At 43.6% G+C, this 23,295-nt stretch overlaps 1 protein-coding gene across 2 annotated transcripts in view; it reads left to right on the top strand.

The window, feature by feature from the left end:
• ALKBH8 (alkB homolog 8, tRNA methyltransferase) overlaps nucleotides 1-23,295 on the top strand; it is a 416,983-nt gene that overhangs the window by 177,698 nt on the left and 215,990 nt on the right. The gene's annotated exons all lie outside the window — the stretch shown is intronic.

Genomic DNA, 23,295 nt, shown 5'->3' with positions numbered 1-23,295 from the left:
CTCTTTTCTTAAACTGTCCTTTGGGTCTTGGCAGCTGTTGTTTCTTACAATAGGATGTATCTACTTTCTTTCATGTACTGAGCAGAAGATCGAGCACGCATGAAATGGCATTTGTAATTGGCAAGGTAGGCAGATGTAGAGATAACTATGTACCGATTAGCAACTGGCTTGTTGTTTGTAATGTTTGTAGCATTGTTTTAAAATGCAATAAATACAATTTTAAAATAAATGTAGTTCACCTAGGGTGGTAATGTCTTCGCTGAGGCTCGGGGGCCTCCTCCTCAGGGACAACATTAACCTCCACCACCGCTGGAACTTCGGGCTAGTTTACCTCACCCTTTGCTCCTCTCCCTGGCAGCTGTCTGGGCTATTGTTCCAGGCTCCAGGTGCCTTTTACTCTCTACTCCAGGCAGCCACGGACTGTGTGGTCAAATTGACCCACTCATGCAACCCCATCATCTCCAAGTGAGGCATGAGCTCTATCTCCCTCCTGGCAGTGTGCTCCAGGTCGTTGCCTAGCAAACAATTTACAGGCATGTTAGAGCTCACAGCAACTTTCAGAGAACCCAAGCAACCCTCCCTCCCACGCACACACACACACTAAGGGAACCAGAGCCACTGGTAGATGGCTCTAGTGATTGTCGGCGACTACAACTTGGTTGAAATGTGTACAGTAGGACCTGCTCTGCAGACACTGGCTGACACTTGACCGTGGTCATGCTGACTCCTGTGTCTCGCAGGACCTCCACCTGTTGCCCATTAATGTTGACCCACTGTCTGTACTTTTAAGTATTTTCAGGCATGTGGGCTTTGGCACCATTTCTCTATCCCCTGGTGAAACTAGAGTCACCTCTGTCTGTCCCCCCCCAAGCTAACTGGCAATACCTTCTACCCGAGTGCTATACTCGCCAATCCAGGTGCCTGGCCACCGGTGGGGTGCTGGGACCTCTTGGGACATTTAGAGTCGTCCTTGGAGTGTCCAAACTTGTAGCACTCAGGATTGGGGTACAAGCCTTCCTGTCTTGTGATCAAAGAACCACTTCCTAGGATCAGACTGGGACTGGTTACCACTATTCTCATGGGAATTCTTTTGTGGCTTTAGAGAACTCCTTATTTTTATGTTTTTCTCCCCCCCCCCCCTCCCACGCTCTTCTACTGGAAACCCTGAACTCCTCTTTGGGAGTCCCCCAGATACCTTTTTGGACACTCTGGTGCTAGCCCAGAGCTCTGCCTACTCAGCAAGCTTCCTGGGCTCAGTCAGCTTACTGTCCACTAGGTGCTGGTGCAACTCAGGAAAACAGATACTGAGCATGTGCTTTCTCATGATTAAATGGTACAACCCATTAAATACACTAACCTTGTTGCCCCTCACCCAGCCATTCAGTGCCTTACTGGAGGAATCAAAAAATGTATCCAGGATTGGTTGGGGAGCTTCTGGCTGTCCCTGATTCTTTGGCGATATTTGTCGGGAGTTTTCCCAAATTTGGTAAACAAAACTGGACCTTATAGGTGTATAATTTGTTTGATCCCCAACCACTAGTGTGAGACATGTGTCCCTCCCAAGTGTTGGCATTTGTTTCCATGGACCATACCCCAGTGATCCTCAGGAACCCTGTGAACCTTCAGTGCAACCTCATATGCAGAAAATCATTTATCAATGTATTCTCCCACCACATAACTGGGCACCAAATCCTTGGGTATACAAACTCTTTTCTCTCCTTCAGCTACTGTATTTATGCTGCCACCATCACTGCTGGAATATGTCTGTCTAGCCTTGATGTCCAGCTATTTTAGTTTGTGAGCCAACAACGTTTTCTCCTCTAAGGACAGTTCAGCATTTTTGTCTTCCAGGGCCCTCTTCTTCTCCTCTGCCTCCATTTTTTATTTTATCATCTGCAGTTTGAACTTTTTCTCTCTCCTCCTCTCTGCTAGTTCCTCTGGGGACAGGCTGCAGGAAGAGACACTTGTTCCCTGCTCTTGCTGGAAGCTTCATTTCAGGGGTCACCCCCTCATCCATTGGAGGTGGTTCCACATAGGGCTCATCTTCCATCCTATCATCATCTCCTGCGGTGTCACTAAGTTCTGCGTGAACTTCTGCCCAGGCCCTCAGCGTCTTTTGCAACTCCACCTTCCTGTGGTGCCCTTGGCAGGAAATTCCACTTCCTTACAGAGTCCTTGAGCTGGGCCACAGTGTGTCAGTCAGTCAATTAACTTTATTCAATCTTAGGAAATAAGATCATAAAAATACAGTACATCATAAAAGGCATATTCAATAATACATTACATTTCCAAGTGAAATACAAATAAATACAAACAAAAACCAAAATCTAAAAACAGAAGCAAGCTAAAAATCCTCTATTAGTAAGTACTAAATCCATCCAATTCATAATATAATGCCAAGTCAAGGTTAAAATAGTATTACAAGGCAATCAATCTCCTTGTTGTTAAGACCATACATAAGTAGGATGCAAGGGAAAAACATACATAAGAGTCAGGGAGCATTTGGAGTAAAGACAAAGCTGGGAGACATTGCACTAAGTTATATTTCCGCAGTAGAGGGAGAATAAACTTTTTACGTTCAGACATATAAAATTAACAAAAAATATATAAGGTGGAGATTAGATTGGGGGGGATTGGAGGGAGGTACCATCGCATGGACAAACTAGCAAATCATTAAGTGAGTAAACTCCCGCAGGAAAAACCAGCATGCACGGGATATGATTTAATCTAAATCGCACCAATACATATCGATGTCGGATGTTTGTACTTAAAACCAGATATGAGTTTACTTCGTCAGGAGTATAAGGAAGCCCCAAATATATTGATACCGTAGTTTTTTTTTACAGTTTTGTGTATATCTTTCGATTCCCCTATGCATACTGGAACAGGTTTTAACTTCAGCTTTTGAAATTGAGTGGCAGTTGAGTGGGTCTTTATAAAGGGATTCAAGACCCAATACTGACAGTGTTTCCTTTACATATTGAATCTATGGTACTTTATGAGTTTGATCAAGAGTTAAACAATCCCTAATGATGTGTTGGGTTAATCCCACTGTCTCCCTCTGCCAAATTGAATGCTAAATAAAATGCCAAAGTGATACTGAGGCAAGGGATATTAAATATGGGATATATGGAGCATTCAACTGTTTATACAGATTAACATTTGAACAGCCTTTAGGAGGAGAGAATAATTTCTTATGAAAACCATCTTCTATTCGTTGTAATACATTAACATTGTTGTTCACCAAATCCCTGCCCCATATGTGGCTAATGCAATAGCTTTTGCAGAGTAAATCTGTTTACTTGGTTCCAGTTGCTTTGTACCTATTTTTTTAACAAAGGAAAATATGGCCATGATGCTCTTTTCTAGTGCATTACATCTATTCATTATCATATTTGACCATGTGCCCGAGCTATTAAATAGAACACCCAAATATAAAAAAGTATTTGTAATTTCAACTCTACGTGCAGAGATATAAAAAGAAGGTGATCTTATTGGTCGTGATTAAAATATAGGTTTTCACTTCGTTAACCTGGAGATCCAATGAATCCATAAAGGACATATAATTATCAATAGGCTTTTGCAGTGCTAGACCAGTCCTAGATATCAATACGGCATCATCTGCGTACAGCAATATGGGGATGCGTTTTTTGTTTGCCATGCGGATATCAGTTGCGGAGTGAACTACTGCTATTCCACACCGGTTGGTATAAAGAGAAAACAAAAGGGAAGCTAGGACACACCCCTGCCTGACTCCCCTAAGAATAGGGAATGATCTAGTGCATCCCCCCTGGCTGCCATATCTAACACACGAAGAAGATTGGGAGCATAATTGACGTATAAAATATATTATAACTTCTTCCACACCCATTTCTTTCATGATACTCCATAACTTGCTATGTGAGACACAGTTGAACGCTGCAGAGAGGTCCATAAATGCCATAAAAATATTTCCTTCTCTAGCTTGGGTGTACTTGGCTACAATTAAGTTCAGCTTTAAACACTGATCCAAAGTACCCAGCCCTTTTTTAAAACCATATTGTGCCGATATTAAAATATTTGTTGTCAGTGGCCCACTCCTCTAGTCTGTTTAATAACAGAAGGCTCATTATCTTAACTATACCATCCAAAAGTGAAATGGGCCTGTAGTTTATAGGCAGTGATTCGACCCCTTTCTTATATATTGGTGAAATAATTGTCTTCTTTCATGAGACTGGGGGACCCACTACCGTGATGCATTAAAAACATTCTTCAGAAGTGGAATCCACAGGCCTGGGTTTTCAAAAAAGAAGTCTATTGGGGTCCCATCTGGACCAGGAGCTTTAGTACTACTACATGACAACAAACCACATTTTACCTCTGCCATAGAAAAGATAATAGGGGTATGCAAATCATTGGTCACAATATTAGCAGTTAAATGTTCCCTTTACGAAACAGACCCTAATATATTTGCGTAGTAGTCAACCCAAGCACCCTCTCCCACATGTACATCTAGAGATGGCCATATATCTTGTGTCAAGAATGGGGTATTAATTATAGCCCAGAATTCTTTTGAGTTTTTTGAGAATGCAGCATGTCGTAATTTATCCCATGCATCCTCCTTCCGAGCTTTGAGTCTAGACATCCTACTTTCCTTATAGTGGGAGTGGAGATAAGTGACCAATACCTTGTCTCTTGTTTTTTCCTTTAGTGCCATATGTAATTTACTGAGTGCAAACAGTGTCAAACCCGCCTGGGCCGGTGGTTTCAGCTTCCTCTTCTGGGACAGTAAGTTGCTTTCCACGGCATTTAGTAATGATACAAATGCCTGCACTATATTCAAAAGTTTGCTATAAAAGTCTAGGCAAGTCAATATTTCCTCCTGAGTACTCCCAACTATATTCGGTATTAGTTCAGCTTTGTTTATCTTAGCCCATTTAAGGACTATGCCATTCCTTCTTACTATAGTTGGTGCTGGGGTACTCCTGTCAGACTTTTCAAAACAGCCTTTCCATTGAATTTGGAAGGTAATCGCAGTGTGATCACTAAAATCTGTAATGAGGGTTTCTGACAAAAAAATATTTTTACGGGCTACGCAACCAACAGGTAATCTATTGTAGTATTAGCCGGGTCTGGTGGCTCAGTGTACTAAAGAAGCCACTGCAGGGGCCTGTGTTCGACCTCATGGTCACAGGTTAAAATCCCGGCGGGTCTACTCAGCCTTTCATCCATCTGAGTTCGATAAAATGAGTACCATTGAGTTGGGTAACAATAAACATCTGTTATTCAGCGCCAGGACACCTATGGGTAATCGTGCGCTTTAAAAATACACCTGTTATGTTATGTTAGTGCCTTGGATTGTATCTCCAAATATGTTTGCCAAAGAGCCAGTGGATTCAATTCAATTGAATTAAGTATAAACAAATGTCTTATGTTCAAAAGCCTATTCAATTCATTACCATATAGGGTGTGTGAAAAATGCACCGATACTACACCCTCTTCATCAATCAGACCACATTGTGGTGTCGATAACCTGGTACAACTATGAGCATTGAAATCGCCCGTCCACACTATATTCAGAGGGGTGTGAGGGTTCGTCATGGCCCTGTCAATTGCACTCTCTAGTGAATCAATCACCTGGGACATATTACCCTCAAAATTATTATCAAAATTAATTACCAACATGTCCTCTACGCCAGGCTGGCTACACACTACAAGATGGATGTAAGAGGACTCCTTATCAGTCCTAAAGATTTTCACACAGTGCTCTGCCTGACCTTGAGGAGGTTGCTGGAGTTTGAATTGTACGAAAGCCATCAATATAGACAGCGTCAACTTCCCATGTTTCTTTTAGACAAACTAGATCTGTGGTTCCCTAGCTTTTCACTCCTGAAGACCCCCATTGAGTCACTGCTGGAAGCCGGGGACCCCGAAGCAATTTGTATGATTTAACTGTCAAACATTAAAACTGTAATTCGAAAAAAATTAACACATGTGTGCACATCAAACAAAAACTAGACTTGAATTACTAACGATTTTAGTATTTTTATAATAATAATATTTGCAAAAATCGAAAAATCTTAATGAGAAGGTTGGTGCTGCATCTAGAGACTAACTTTTCATTGTTTGGTTTTATTTCGCTGCCCGAGGCCGCTCCTCCTGCCAAGGCTGGACTGGAAACCTAAAGTTGCTCCGGCAAATGTTGTCAGACCAGTCCCTGTACAGTGCACACCAAGAGCTGTGAGTGTACCAGTCCCTGTACAGTGCACACCAAGTGCTGTGAGTGAGCCCCCCAAATCCCCCCAAGGGGGCTTTTGGGGGGCTCTCCCCATAGAAAATCTGGGGGGAAATGGTGCATTTTACAAGATATTTGACATTATATATTGAATTGTATTAGCTTTTAAAGCATAGTAAATAATGACCTTACTATGCACCAGGATACAACAATCTTTTGACAATCTTCAATGATTGACAATCTTCAATGATTCCCTCACTAATACCCTCCAACAGTGCCTCTTATCTCTCCATAGCACATGTATTTAATTTATTTTATAGCACCTCTCATACCACTGTAGGGTGTCAGAGCACTTTACATCACACACATACAGAGACAATGAATCATAAATGTGTAGATCAGTTAATAGAAAATGTTACATAAGGCAAAGGAGAATACAAGATGTAGAACTTGCATGTCACCCATACTGGTAGGCGTTTTTTAAGGTGCTTGCTCTGGAGTAGCACAAACTCAGGATTCAGAATATAACACAGGGGTTAGCATTGACTTTAATAATATGGATTTTTTTCTACCCAAACAAACCTTTTTAGCAGCATCTGGATAATGAAAGACTGGGAAAAATCATAATTTACTCAATAATATCTACTTGTCCATGGGGCAGGATGCTTCATAAATCTACCTGTCCAGTAACAAAATCTACTTGTCTATTTTGTGCCATGTAGTGAGGCGACAAATTATGGAAGCAATCTCATTATATAAGAGCTCTGATATAGCCTCTCTGATTAAGCTGAGGCTCATACTATAGTAGTGTTTGAATACTTGCAATTCCCTTATGTTGCCACGTTTCCGCAGATCTACATAATGGGGCTGAAGGTAGTGGTAAGCAATAGTTCCATGGTTAGAATGCCCTTTTGAGTCTGTGAAAACCTACTAACTTACATGTTTTAAGGGTTTTCAACAATTCTTCTCTAATTGTTTACCATACTGAGAAATGTTGGAAATTTACTCCGGACAATGGCAGATGTAAACCTTTTTCCAGAGTTGGGGAAAAGTGAACTCGCTCACACTCAGATTTTCGCATGAGCAAACCTATACATGCATATTTTCTCATGCTAAAATTCAGGTCACAAATATTTTCTAGGAGTACTATTTCTTGTCCTATTCTTGGGAATTCATGAAAGCCGTATAGCTGCACTTGATGCAAGGACATATACCATGGGTGCGCTTTTGAGATTTTCTTTAATAATTGGGCCCCAAATTTGGTCTAACGTTGACCGTGACCTTTTGTGTGTTTATTAAATTCTGTCTCTCTCTCTCTCTCTCTCTCTCTCTCTCTCTCTCTCTCTCTCTCTCTCTCTCTGCATCGGCTGGCTTCACTGTGAGTGACAGCATTCTGCTGTTTCACAAGGAGCATATCTGCATACAAAGTACTTTTGTTCAGTGCCAGTATCTCCTGTGGCAGTGTGTGCTTTTCGAGACCAAAAACAATGTTTGCTTTTGCCAATGTTTGTTATGGTGAGGACCCAGCAGCTCCCACACCAATAAGGTTTTACAAAAACCATGCCAAAACAAGTCACACATTGACAAAACTAAAAAGCTGACCACCAATTTCAGACCTACTGGCTTTGCCAATGCTTGTTTATTTTTGTTTCCCATAATCTTTTTGAAACTGGTTTCACTGATTTTCCATAATGAATATTTTTGGGAAATACTAGCATGCGTAAACACATTGTGACCGTTGCAATGGGGATAGGAGGAATAACGAGCTGACCAAAGGTGGAACGTCTCACGTGATTCTTTATTTTTAAAGTAGTGTCTTTCAAAAAGGGAGTCTAGATGGGTTTTTAACAAAGTCCAGTCAGTGCAGTCCGAGTTCTTCCGGGATTCTTCTTTTCAGGCTTTCCCCAGGGTTCCGGGTAACTCTCCACACCGGCCAAGACAATGAAGAAAAGAAAAAGAAACAACGTACCCCAGGATTACTGTCTTGTTTCTGGGCACTATGTACAGATGAGGAGGACGGGGAAGTGAGGGGATCACCAGGGACTGCCACCAATATTGACGAGCTGTCACAGAAAGTTAACGCTCAGTATAGTGCTCGGGAGTGTGTAAGTGAAGCTAACACACATATGCCGCCCAGTGACCACCCTCAACCGCCCCTACCCCGTCCCACCCCGTGAAAAGACCAATCCCCGTATCCGGCTCCGTACCTTGTCCAGCCACACTTCTCCAGAAGTGCGGCGGGACGACTCGTGGTGACGGTGGCCTCCTGGCGTACCGGTTCCGCCGGGCTGGCCGTCTTCCAGGACCTCGTCTTGCTTCTTCTCGACCTCCAAAACCGCAACGCTGGTCGTCTTCGGCTCCTCGACTTCCGATCCTCCTCCGGCGTTCGTGCTCTCAGACTCAGGCAGAACTTCCTTATCCGCCTCCTCTACAGCGGATTGGTTCCCGGCGGTTGACGTGAGGGATGTGGGCAGTGTCTCCGAAGAAATCCAAGCAGAGTTAAAGGGGCCGTAGGAGTCCTGCGGACGGGGTGGAAAGGAACAGATGTTAAAGTCCACACCCCGTCCGTCAGCGTCACTGAGCCCCTGACACACATGTTACTAAATGATGCTACAAAGAAATGGTACCTGAAATTTTACACTAGTTTAGCAAAATGTTTTTTTTTTCCTGCTTTCATTTTTTTAAGAACATTTTATTTTGAAAGCAAAGAATCATCACTCTTGCTTTTAAGCTTCTGCAAATATGGGCATCAAATCAGAGAGCATTCTCGGAGCATTAAACATAGCATCATATTAGTAAACTTTGAAAACGTGTGTACACATTTTTATACTGGAACCACCGTCAGTAGTGCAGTCACAGTTTACAACATTTACTTAGAGCGCTCACCCTAATAATAAAGGCTTTCAATTAATCAACCATAAATACAAGTTTGAACAGCATTAACATATCGACCAAAAATATTACCTTAACTGCAGACAGTGCCCTTCCCCGATCCATAATGTGGTACTGCACATTGGCAGCCAAAGGTTTTGTGCTGCAGGGCGTTGGGCCTGCTTGTCCCAAGGACGCAATACACATGAAAACCTGTTGCCCTTGACCCCAAACAATATGTCCTGGGCGTCGGGCTGTAGGAATTCCACATCCCTGCTTACTAACTTGTACCATGCAGTTTTCATGCAGCTCTTTGACGGCAGTTTATAGCTCACTGTGCTAGGTTATGATTGGAATTTGTGAACTGCACAATAACAAAATAATCTCTGTGGCAAAATCAGGAACCCACTGAGCTATGCACAAACAAAATACTGTTTTTTTAATGCATGGTAGACATTATTTGTGCAGGCATATTAACCATCTGCACTTCCTTAGATGAGTGATAGCTGCCACTGGACAAAACCCCCATCTCTCTCCAACATGTACATTAATCACTGGAGTTATCTTGACATTTTTATTGCTGCCCAAAAACTGCTCATTATACAAGGAACTTTGCAGTACTTTTAAAACTGCTGTCTGCTGACCCCCTGGGAATGTGTCACAGATCCCTGGGGGTCCGCGGACCCCAGTTTCGGAACCAGTGTACTAGATCATATTGATGTATAATCCTAGTCCATTCTGGATTATCCAATTTAGATTTAAGTCCATCTATGGACCAATTTAATGATTTTACCATATCACTTCTCGGTTCTAGTGGATGACTAGTTTTTAAAGAATTCTCCAGCTGCTGGGCCTGACTGTGCTGAGTATGCTGGGCCTCCCTACGTACCTCCTGTCAATCACATACTTCAAGCCCCTCCAGAGCAGCAAATGTATTATTCAGTGCTATAGTGCAGTTGGTCCAGCAGTCAGAGACATGATTAAAGAACAAAATCAAGAATGTCAATCAGGGAGAAGTGAAACAAATTCAAAATTGTCTTGGATGTGGATGGGTGGTGTACACCAAGTGACTGTATGGCACAGCACAAACACAAGTCCTATCCCCACTGCTGATTACCAGTGTTAGAAATTAGTTTTCTGGTTGGCAAAGGTATGCACCCTGCCCAAGCAGGAACCACAATCCTTGTCAGGGTAAGTCACTATACATCCTAAATTATCCTGTGCTCACCCTCTGGTAGCTTGGCACAGAGCAGTCAGGCTTAATTTAAGATGTTTTGTGCAACACTTCAAACAGTAACAGTGAAAACACCACAAAAAGAATCCACATCAGTTTAGAAAAATACAGAATCACTTTATAAATAAAACAAGACCAAAACGACTAAAAATTCAATAAGTAGAAGGCAAGATATGAGTTTTTAAAGATCAAACTGTAAAATAGTTCTTGGAAGCGTTAAGCGCATATTTGGGATATCCGTTCTCACCTGACAGGGACAAAGTCAAAAGCTTAGGCTGACCGCGATGGAGCGCGGTCCAGGATACAGTGAACCTGTTAGACCCACTGAAGAAAAGTACCTTGATCCTGTGTCGCCGTCAAAGAAGATGCAAGGTGCAGCCGAGGGCGATGCGTCTGTGTCGAGCCATGCAGTGGACGAGATGCCTCGATTTTCTCCCTGGAACAGTGGCGATGTGTCGGTTCCAAGTGCGATGCTCTGGTTCTGAATGCAATGCGCTCCTCATGCAGCAGAAGATGCTTCAGTCTGAGGGCGATGCAATGGTTCCGAAGGCAATGCGCCGGATCTACTCCACGCAACGAGGATGAGCTAATTCCGTTCCGCGCAAAGGCAAAGATGCACCGGTTCCGACCCACGCAAAGGCAAAGCTGTGCCGGTTCCAATGCGGATGCATGGGTTGGCTTGAAGAAGCACCTCAGCCACACTTTCAATGGTCCAGAAATCGGGTGGCACCACTTGGCAGAGCTGATTCAGAGATGGCAGAGTTCAGGTGCAGATGAGTTGGAAGTCTTTTATGTCCCTGAGACTTCAATCAGGAGGCAAGCCAGCAAGCCCTTGGAGTCACCCAAGGTTCAAGTGATGCAGGTCCAGTCCTTCTGACCCAGGCAGGAGGGCAGCACAGCAATGCAGGAGTCCAGCAAAGCAGCAGTCCAGCAGAGTGGCAGTCCTTTAACAGCACAGCAGTTCTTCTTCCTGTCTTCACAGATCCAGGAGTGTACTGAATAGGTGGTGCGAGAGGTCCAGTACTTCTACCCAGTTGCACCTTTGAAGCAAGGGAGACTTCAAAGAAAGGTCTTTGGAGTGCACAGAGGTCATTACTTTCTACCCTGGCTCCAGTTCTTTGTGTGGGGACAGGACACAGCCTATTCAGGTGAAAGTGTGAGGCTGTGTCCAGCTCATTTCTCCATTTCTGCCCAGGATTGCCCATCAGGATGTAGATGGCCCATCAGTCACACCTGAGCTCCCTTTGTGTGTGGCTGTCTAGAGGGAATGCACAAAACCCAGCTGTCGCCCACCCCAGATGTGTAGTCAGAGACAGGCAGAAGGAACATAATGACTAAAGTAAGAAAATGCCAACTTTATAAAAGTGGCATTTTTGGATTTGCAATTTAATATCCAACTTTATTAAATTGTGAGTTCAGAGACACCAAACTTGAAAAATCGATCTCTTCACAATTGGGAATTACACTGGAAAGATGTAATAAAGTAATCCCAGTTTTATCCCATGGGAGATATAGGCTTTGCAGTAGTGAAAAAACAAATGTGTGACTTTTTCACTACTAGGGCATATAAAACTTAAAAGTACATGTCCTGCCTTTTCAATATATCGCACACTGCCCTCTGGGTTACCAATGGCCTACCTTAGGGGTGTCTTATATGTATAAAAAGGGAAGGTTTAAGCCAGGCAAGAGGTTTATCTGGCCGTATCAACATGACAGTGTAAACTGCACAGACAGGCTCTGCAATGGCCGGGATGAGCCATGGTTAGAGCGCTACTTCAGTGGGTGGCACAATGAGTGCTACTGACCCACTAGTAGCATTTGATTTACAGGCCCTGGGCGCATGTAGTTCACTTTACTAGGGACTTATAAATAAATTAACTATCCCAAATGGGCATGAGCCAACATTGCCATGTTCAGGAGAGAGAGAACTAGCACTTGAGCGCTGGTTAGCAGTGGTAAAGAGCACAGAGTTCTAAAGAAAGCAAAAACGAGGTCAGAAAATGGAGGGGGGAGTCAAAAGGTTGGGGAGAAGACCACCTAAGGCTGTTTAGGTCTAACAACTTCTATTACACTTCCTTGTCTAAGTTCTTATGTTCTCGATGGTGATGGCAGGGTGAGTATGGCCAGATCTCCTGTGTATGGTTTCTCCGGATGGGGATAAGGGACAGGAGGGTAAAGTTAAAGGTGAGACTTTTGGGGATTTGGCTAGATGTGGGGATGCGGTGCCTGGACAGGTAATTCTGAGTATTTAAGTAATGAAGGGTTGAGGAGTAAGGAAGATTAATGGTAAGTAATGGGCAGCTTTTAACCCACAGTGAAATTAGATTACATAGAAGTTACCACCATGCTTTCTGCAGTTGTATTCAGTTCTCTGTAACATTTGTTGCTACGATCTGTGTGCAGGTTGCTGGTCACAGGTTTTAATTATAACGAGACCGACTGATCTCTCGTCCTATATTATCATTCTTATTTGAATTGATACCGGTGGGTTGTCCATATCCTCACTTCTGCTGCCTACTTCTGCCGCCTACTTCTGCCGCCTACTTCTGCCAGATCTTTCTGGTTTGTTAAATGTTCTCTGGAGAGTTTGGGCAGGTCTGGAATGCAGTGTCGGATTGGTATGCGCTCACAGCCTGGATTGTTTTTGACCTCCACTGTAATTTTTGTGATGCACCAAAGGCTGACTGGGTGGAAATGTGATCTTTATTAACTCTGCCACCTCGGAGAAGAAAGAAAATGAGTAAAAACGAAAAGGGTAATTGGAAATAGCTCCTGTGGAGCCAGACTGTCAGGAGGCAGACGGATCCGGCGGTGCATGAGTTGCTTTATCGATTTGTAGTTCCTGGTGAATTAAAGAGAGCACCAGGTGCCCACGTCTTTCTATTCTGTTGTCCTTCGAAGGTGGTAATTTCCAAGTTTCTACTTGGATAAAAGTCATTTTCAGTACTTTGGATTAAGGGCGCGTAGGACACGAATGTGTGACGTCATCGCGACGAGGCTTAATGAATGCGTTGAGGGTGAGCTTGGGTCAAAGTAGAGCACTGAGTGACAGCACAGGTACTTAAAGTGGGCACTTAAATGTGTGAACGATGATGCGACGAAGACTTTTCATTCTTAAAAAAGAACACCTGCTAGACTCTCGGTAGAGAGTCATAAGGAAGTCCTGAGCATCTCACAGAAAGATGCCCATTGTTCGGGGCCTGTATACAAACACGAGAAGAGCACAACTCTGACGGGCGTGCAGGACATAAAAAAAACTCCCCACCTAGGATATACCAGAATCTCGCACTATACGAGCGGAATTGCCAAATATGCAGGGGCGTAGCTTCAGGAGGGAGGAGGGGGCGCTACACCCCCTAATAAATGTATTTTGTGATACATAGTTGTGTACAGGTGCTTTCAGTGGGGTAGGACTGAGGTATCTGTCGGATTTCACCAGGAATGTTTTCCACAAAGACAAAAACGGGCGCACACACACTCCCTCTCTCTATTTGGAAAGACTTAAAAAAATATTGATTATTTAATTAAATAATGTGTAGTCAAGTATTTAGTACCCGTGCCAATCTGCATTTCTCTCCCTTTTCACTGCTCCTTAAGCCCATCTTGTGCGCCCTGCTTGCCGTATTATCTTAAAATGATGTATCAACTGTTGTGACTGTTGTAATATCAGGAGTACGCCCCCCCCCACCCCCATCTTACTGTCCAAGGCACGTTCCTGCAAACACGTCACAATACATTTCCTGCTCATTCAGTAGCTGCTACCAAATGTTTTCACTCATCGCATACTGTGATAAGAGGGTGGCGATGCGCTTTCAGCGGGTGCTTCGGGGAGCTTGCACAGCTTTCGTTGTTCCCTGGGGCTGTGAGTGTCATTGACACTTTTACACTGGTTTCTGAAATGTCAAATGTGTGTACTCATGCGCGAGCAATTACAATCATGGCATGTGCAAACGCATTCTTATAGAAAAGAAACCTGAGGTTACAATGAAGTAATTAATCATTGAAAAATACATACTCTTATAACAGTTAATCGTTTCGAAACGTTATCTAAAATTTACAGTTAAAAAGGTAAAATAATTATTTATGGACCTGAAACATAATCAAGGTTCACGGCGGTGGAGCAGGATTATCACGTATAAAGAGTTTAAAACAATAGAAAGAGCGCAGATCGACTTTGAAACTTAAAGAGTACGAATCAAGAGCCAGGTCCGTCCCCCAAGTTGATTGGGTATAAAATCCTTTTGTGTTTCCTTCTTCCAAACCGGCCATTTTATTCGTTATGAGCACTACAAATGTAACGAGTCAAATGTTCAACTCTCCATTTATTGAGTTCAAGGCTTCGGTCAGGGGCGGCCTTAGGCATGTGCAAGCTGTGCACCTGCACAGTGCCACCAAACCCCAGTGGCCACTACGCCAATATATATCCTTGATATAATAATCCTCTGAGGATGGATACATATTTGCGTGGCGGCCCCTGGCAGGGATTTGGCGGCCTCTGGCTCTGTTCCACTTCCAAACACCCTGACCCCCCCCCTCTTCACTGGCCTCCGCGCTCCGCCCCGCCAGGACCCCCTCTTCCGCGGCCCCCTACCTAGGCTCCCTGCCCAGGGCCGCCATGAGCCTAGAGCCGCCCCTGCTTCGGTGACCGCTTGTCGACACTTCCGAACCTGCAGGTTGTTGAAAGGTATGTACATTAGTGACTTTCTTTCCGTGTGTAGCGCGGGACATATATAGACATGGTGTGTCACTGAGTCAAGGTCACTCCAGTAAATTTTGTCTGCATTGTTTCTTAACCATTTTAACGCATGGACCAGCGAGGTAAGATCACCGAAGCATAGTACCATAAGCTTACTTTTGATGTTTTTAGTAGCTAGTGGCTAGCTACGATTGCATTTTTGGTTCTGATTAAAACTTAATTACCAAACAAGCATTAGAGCACCCTGAGATTTAGTTTTTATCCTCTAACCTGAATACATTCCATATACTGTTGTTGATGACCTTTCTAAATGCTGATTGGTTGATTTGAGGGTTCTAGAGTTATTTGACAATCAGGGAGTTTATGCATTCTTCTTAGTGACACCAATGGGCCATTTTTTATCCTGAAATCTTTATTTCTTGACAGCATAATCAATCTAACATGCCTTATTTTGAGGCTTGCATCTCATGGCAGGTCTTGAGAAATGCCCAATACCTCAATCTTTTGAGTGCACTTTGAGCTTCTTCTGTGACACAGAACACACCTGAACCCGGCCAACTGACCACAGTGACGTTCCTTACTCCCGAATCCTGAGCAACTAATACATAGCTCAGAGTGCGCTCAACAGAACAAGAGAGACATTTAGACTACAACAGTGAAATCAATTGACTGCTTTACACTCATTCAAAGATCCCAAGAGAATTTACAAGAACCCAAGAGCTCTGTCCAAAAGCCAGAATTCTTACTGGACACATACAACTTGTAAATACATAAGAGCTCTGAAAAAGCCTGAGGCCCATGCACCAACAGAGGCAAAACACATATCCGCTGTCCAGAATTGAATAATTTGTTGTGCATTCAATACATAGGAAAATAAATTGGAATCTTCTTGAACATCCATATGAAAACATTCGTAGTCGTAATACTTATATTACTAAGGAGTGGGAGGCCCGTCCCCCTTTCAAATGTAACTTTTTCCATCCCGCTCCACCCCTGCATACAATAAGTAATCGTCAAAAGGCAGAACGTAGGCTCTAAGGCATGAGGACCCCCATTGAGTACAGCTGGATGACCTGGTATCAGAGGCAGCAAGGATCACATGTGGAGTCCCACAGGGCTCGGCCCGGTCACCCTTGATGTTTAATGCATATCTGCAACCCCTTATCTCATCACTAAATCAGATGGACTGCAGTATATACAACTACACTGATGACACACAGATCATCATTCAAATCGGCAACTCTCCAACAGCTTATCAGAAATTGCAAAACATCCTAAAATTTACCGTCAATTGGATGACGGCAAACTCATTAAAGATTAATCCTGACAAGACTGAGGTGCTTGCAATCACGACAACATCTAGCCCTTGGAGTGACCTCTTATGGCCCACTGAATTAGGAAACTCCCCAGTACCTGCAGAAACAGTTAAAAGCCTAGGCATAGTTTTAGATGCCACTCTCACTATGTCAGCCCAGGTCTCAGCTGTAGTGGGCACTTGTGTGGGCCTAATGAGACAACTGCGTAAATTGTCCCCCATTTTGACGGCGGACACACTCAGGAGAGCAGTATCAGCATTAATCCTGGCACGTCTGGACTACGGCAATGTTCTGTATGTCGGTACTCCACAAAAACTGATGAACAGACTCCAGATAGTCATGAACGACGTTGCCAGACTTATCTTCAATAAACCAAGAAGGACTCATGCAACCCCCCTTCTTCGCAAACTCCATTGGCTGCCAGTGAAACAGCGGGCCAAGTTCAAGGGCCTATGCATTACGCACAAAGCCTTGTACGGGCAAGCCCCGAAATACATTAAGGAACGTCTTGTTCCGTACGCCCCTAGCAGGAATTTACAATCAGTAGATGCTGCACTGTTGGTCTGCCCACGGTTCAAACTGTCCTCTCTAGGAGGGCGCACTTTCGCCTACACAATTCACAGTGCATGGAATAAACTGCCAGAGAGCTTGCGCAAAGAAACAAGTCTGCTGCCCTTCAGGAAAAGCTAAAAACCGTGCTGTTTCAGGAGGCATGGGGTACCATCTAGCTTGCTCCCCTAACAACATTGTGTCCACTCTCCGCTAAGCGCATAGAGACCCCTGGGTGATAAGGCGCTCTACAAATCCAATATACAATACAATACAATACAATTGACTCACCACTGGAAGCCGGGGACCCACCAGCAATTTGTACGATTTTAAGTTTCAAACATTAAAAGAGTATTACCCAAAAAAATAAACACACCTGCACACAAAGAAAATACTCAAATTACTAAGGATTTTAGTATTTTATATTGAAAGAGTTTGCAAAAAACTGAAAATGTTAATGGGAAGGTTGGTGCTGCATCTCTGTGATTACCTTTTAAATGGATACTTTTATTTTGCAGTACAAGGCTCCTGCCAGGGCCAGAGTGGAAACCCAAAGAACCCCTGGCAAATGTTTTGAGACCAGTCCTGATACAGTGCACACCAAGTGCAGTGAGTGAGGCTGACCACTACAAAGGGGGCTTTGGGAGGCTCACCCCCCAAGAAAATTTAGGATACAATGGTGCATTCTACAACACATTTATCATTATATATTGAATTGTATTAGCTTTTAAAGAATAGTAAATAATTACCTTACTAGGCACCAGGATACAACAATCTTTGTTGGGGTTCTTCAATGATTCCCTTATTATCACCCTTCAACAGTGCCTCTCATTTCTCCTAACACATCCATCGCATGTATTCCATTTGTTTTATAGCATCTCTCATACCATTGTAGGATGTCAGAGCAATTTACATCACACACATACAGAGACAATGAACCATACTTGTAAATCAGTGTAGAGAAAATGTTACATAAGGCAAAGGTGACTACAATGTGTAGGAATCACATGTCATTCATACTGGTAGGCATTTTTAAAGAGTGCTTTGTCTGGAAAAGCACAAACTCAGGATTCAGAACCTAACACAGTGGTTAGCATTGACTTTAACAATAAAAATGTATTTCCACCCAAATAAACCCCTTTAGCAGCATCAGGATAATGAAAGACTGAAAAAGCATAAGTTACTAACTTGTACCATGCAGTGTGTAAGCAGCTCTTTGATGATAGTTTATAGGTCACTGTGCTAGATTATGATTGTCTCTTATGAGCTGAAGAGTAACAAAATAATCTCTGAGACGAAAGAAGTAATGCACTGACCTATGCACATAAAATACTGTTTTTTAAAATATGTGGTACGCGTTCTTTGCAGCAGGCATATTAACCCTCTGTGCTACATAAGATAAGTCAAACCTGCCACTGGATAAAACTCTCATCTCTCTCCAGCAGGTGCACTAATCACTGGTGTTACCTTGACGCTCGAAAACTACTAATTCTACAAGGAATTTTGGAGTGCTTTTAAAACTGCTGCCTGAGGACCCCCTGGGAAGGTGTCACGGACCCCAGTTTGGGAAACACTGCTCTAGGGCAGAATGGCTTTTCCACCATAAACAATAGTTATTGTTTACATTTAATATTCCTGTTCCCACATTCCACTTATCTTGCTATAATCACAAACTACCAAAATGGAAGCATTACCCCCCATGGCGTTAAGGTGTCCCCTGCATTCTGTGCTCCAAATAAACTAATGCACAGTTAGAAGACATGTTTGATGGTGATTGATATAAGGGGACTGAGAACAGTTTCAGTGAAAGCAAAATTATCTAAATCATCCCTTTTTTTAGTTCGCTGTAAAATTTAAATCTGTTTGAAAAAGCACAAAACAGCGAATTGGAAAAAGGTGACAGAACACAGAAAACCAGCCAACTGTTTTCGGGATGCCAGAGTGGCCCACATTCGGAGACGTTTTAAAGTGATGTGTGTGGATTAATGGAAAACAAGAACTGAAAAACGACACTGGAGGAAACCAAATCACGGAAAACCAATTTTAAGGAAATACAAAACAATCGAAAATAAAAGGAAACATTTTAAAGGGTTAAAAATTTGAAGTAAAAATCCAAAATCATGTTCGATTTGTGTGGGATCTAGGACTACTGTGGGTTTTTTGGCTTTAGGGATGGGTAGTATTTTGGGTGATGGGGGGTTTTAAGGGTCAGGAATAATGGGCATCGGACATAGAAAGGGATTTTTAGGTTTCAGAGATGGGTGGAGTATAGGGGTGGTAAGCGGTTTTTAGGGTTCAAGGATGATGGTGTTTAGATGTGTAAGGTGTTTTTAGGTTTCAGGAGTGGGTGGAGGGTAAGGGTGTTGTGGGATTTAGGGTTCATGGATGGGCGGAGTTTAGGGCTGTTGAGGATTTTTAAGGTTCAATTATGGGTATCGGCTGGGGTGGTGAAGAGTTTTTATGGTTCAGGATGGAGTAGAGTTCAGGGTGGTGGAAGGTTTTAAGGATTCAGGGATGGGTGTAGTTTAGATGTAGAAAGGTTTTTTTTGGGTTCAGCTATGAGTAATTTAGGGTGAAGAGGACTTCTTATGGGTCATGGATGGCTTGTGTTTGAGAGCGGTAAGGCTTTTTTTAGCGTTTGGAGATGGGTGAAGTTTGGGTGTGCTGAGGTGTTTTAAGGGGTATGGGATGAGTGGTGTTTAGACGTAGTAAGGTGTGTTTTTTGGGTTTTACTACCCAGTGAGTGATTTTATGATTCAGGCATGGTGGATTTTTGGGGTAGAAAGGGCGTGTAGATTTCAGAGTCGTGTAGTTTAGGTGTGATGAGGGGATTTAGAGGCCAAGAATTTATGGTTTTTAAGGGTATGAGGGGTCTGCGATGGATGGTGTTTAGGGATGGTGATGGGTGAGCGAATTAAAAGCATCCAAAGTAATTGTTTGATTGTGTCAAATAAAGTAAACCAGTGAATGAAATGTCTCTGACAAAACTGTTTCAAAAAGTAAGAACTACAACCATTGCATGTAAACTTAAAAAAATGAGCATTCTAAAGCCAATTTCGAACAAAAATACATTCTATAATGGTTATTTACGAAAAGGTAAATGCCACTCATTTGGAACATTTCTATTAAACAGTTAAGATTACAGGGTTTCTCCGTAATGGTATTACATGAAATCTTTTTTCTATGAAATCATATACCACCTTTTTAAAGCATGGGCAAAGTGGGCAATTGCCAAGGGCCCCCACCTCCTAAAGGGCGCCATTTGAAAGGGAACTTTCTCTTTATTTAATCTTTGCCTATTCAATTTGACTCGCATCTACCTCTGTATCTGTACTCTGTGTCATCTTGAGGATTTTTGGGGTCCCGGGCAAGACATTTTTCAACTGTTGTTTGTGGTGATGCTAAAGTTTAACATACTATTCTTTGGCATTACGCAGGCTTGAATTAGCATAAAATGGGTAATAAAATTCGAGTTTGTAGGAGTCTCAGGGGATAGCTGCCACTTTTGCCCGCTACTCTGGAGCTCTATGCATGTCATAGGCTCCCTGATATTGAGAGAACTGTCCCCTTGGTAGAAGAGCTTTCTCTGCCCTGAGTGCCTCCCCAGGAAAGGGCTGCCTTAGAGACCAACATCACCGGAGAAGAAATAGGGTACACGCTTTCAGAACGTAATCCAGGCAAAATGCTGGGACCCGACGGGCTCCCTGTGGAGTTGTGTCATAAACTCCGCCCCAACATTATTCCGCCCCAAGCTTTATGCTAAACTACTGGCGAAGCGCCTGCACTCCGACCAGCGTGGATTCATCCGACGCAGCACTGCATTCGGAGAGTGCATATAGTGGTATCCCAAATTAGGGCCCTGGGTGGTCTGGCATCCCTTATGTTAATTGACTTTGAAAAGGCGTTTGATACAATCGATTGGACTTACCTCGGCGAGGTGCTACGGGTATGGGCCTTGCGCTTCTATTCCTGACTTACTTCGGGGTTCTGTACCCAGGCATCCGGGCCTGGGTGAGGTTTAATGGAGTACTATCAGAGGCTTTTCCGGTGAAACGGGGCACCATAGTCACCACTCTTATTTGTATTTTCCATCGAGCCGCTGGCAGTGTGGGTCCGCTGCAATCCTCAGGTTTGGCGGTTTGACTTGGGCTTGGCTATGGAGGAGCACATAGCGCTTTAAGCAGATGACGTCTTCTTATTCTTGTCTAGACCTGCGTAGGCCTGCAAATACTGGGCCTAGTCTTCTCCAGATCCTAGGCATTTTTGGGGAGGCATCAGGACTTGAGGTTAATTGAGGCAAATCCCTATTGGTCCCCCTGACGGGAGACTGCCAGGACTAGACCTGGCAATCCCACATTCCGGTGTGTCAGGTTAGCTTTCAACACCTGGACTTTAAATGGAGCCTGAATCTTGCATCTGTGCTGCGCAAAGCTAGGGAAGATATTTCGCGGTGGCCTAATCTACCTCTCAACACCATGGGAATAATCGCTTTGTATTAAATGGGATCCCACCTAAATTCCTATATAATCTCCAAAACGACCCTTTGCACATCCCACAGAACTTGTTTGACTCTGTTCAGGCTTTGAGCCGCAAGTTGATTTGAGCTGGCGGCCCTTCCAGTGTTTCCTTTAGCAAGTGTACACGGGCAGTGTATGACAGGCTCCTCGCTATGGCAGACGTGCTCCTTTATTACTGGGCTTCACATCTAGTTCCTGTCAATGAATGGTTGCATGGAGTGTGGGACAAACCCACATGCAGAGCTGAATTTGCTATCCTGGGCCTAAATAATATCCTACATATCCTTTATGGTGCCCCATTCCTTCCCACAATTCTAGAGGTTACCTAGGTGGTGTTTGGAGTGTGGAGGGCTACGTTGCGGTGGCTGGGATAGAACTGCAAATTAACCGAGGAAACCCAGTTGTGGATGGGTAGGTGGCTGGAGTAGGTATCCACACAGGAAGGGGTTAAGAGCAGGGACTCCATTGGAATATCGAGGCTTGGCGACGTGTGACGTGGCAGCCACATGAAGGCGTTTCAGGAACTCCAGTCTGATTTCCACATGCCCAACACCAAATGTTACTGTTATGTAAAGCTAAGGCGTGCATTACATACACACCAATATAGCTGCTTGGAAAATAAGATTTGTTTGAGCCACCTAGGCAAAGGGGGGGGGGGTCCTAAATCCCTGGTAGTGAACGGACCTACATCATTGATTCCTATGAAGGAGAGGTGGGGGGGTCATGTGGGGGAATTGTATGAGGCGGATTGTAGAGAGGCCTGTGTGGCCCATCACACTTAGACGATCTCTACTAGTCTCTGCTTTATACAGTGGAAGTATTTGCATCAGGCTTGCATGTCATCCTTTTGCCTACAGAAGGCGGGCCTACCCGCCTCTCCTTCATGTTATAAGTGCAGGACTCAAGAGAGAGATTTTTCCATGTTGTCTGGTAATGTCCGTTGATTCAGGATTATTTGAAAGCTGTTTTTGGTGTATTGTCTGCGGTGGTGGGCTAGACTGTGTCTAGGGATCCTAGAATCGCCCTGCTTAGTATACTTGGTGACCTAGGAGGACCCAGGTAGGAACGAATATTGGTTGGGGTAGCATGCTAATACCCAAGAGAGACATTGCCAGTGGCTGGACTACCTCAATGGCCCCCTCAATCACAGCCTTGACTGGGGCCATGGATTGGTGTGGCAAACTGGAGGAAAGCATTTACAAGACCTGAGGATTCCTGTGCAAGTATGATAGAATTTGGAGAAAATGGTGGGACTACCATGGCCTGTCGAACAGATAATACTAGAGGGGCGAATTGTAGCAATGTGGAGGTTCTGGATCTTGACTTAATCCTGGTTTGGAAAATACCAGCAATACAATGGTATTCGGCTTTGATACTGGGCAAGGCAAAAGTTTTAATGCGATCATAAAAAAATCCAATAAAATGTTAATATAAAAAAAATCTTATTTGTTCCCTAGAAGGGCCACCAAAATAAGTCTTGCCCAGGACACACAAAATCCTGACGATGACACTGCCCACCGAAGTTTTGCCTACCCACACCAGTTGTGAAAATCAGATTGGTCCTATCAGAAGAACTTATTCTGATTGAGTGATACTGTGGTAAATCAAGTTGCTGTTGTTTCAACTTTCTGGTCACCCTTTCAAACAAATGAAATAGGTCCTTACATGAAAACTAATCGCATTGGCAGCTGGCGTTCTGCTAGCTTGCCCCTGGGACGAACTGCCCTGGTCATGTGTCAGGCCGAATAATCTCTCAGCAGTCCATGGACCGCTGTGAGATACCACCTCCAGTTTGCTTTTCTTTTTCTCCTTTGTAGGCAGCAGAGGCTCCCCGAAAAAGGCATGTTTGTGTCACAATTCTCCGTTCAGAGCAAATAAAAAAAAACTGGCCAGCTTTT

The sequence above is a fragment of the Lissotriton helveticus genome, chromosome 8 (genome assembly GCF_964261635.1).
Source record: "Lissotriton helveticus chromosome 8, aLisHel1.1, whole genome shotgun sequence".
NCBI classification, from domain to species: Eukaryota; Metazoa; Chordata; class Amphibia; order Caudata; family Salamandridae; genus Lissotriton; species Lissotriton helveticus.
Note: the sequence above shows the minus strand (reverse complement) of the source record. Positions and strands in the feature narration are given on the sequence as shown.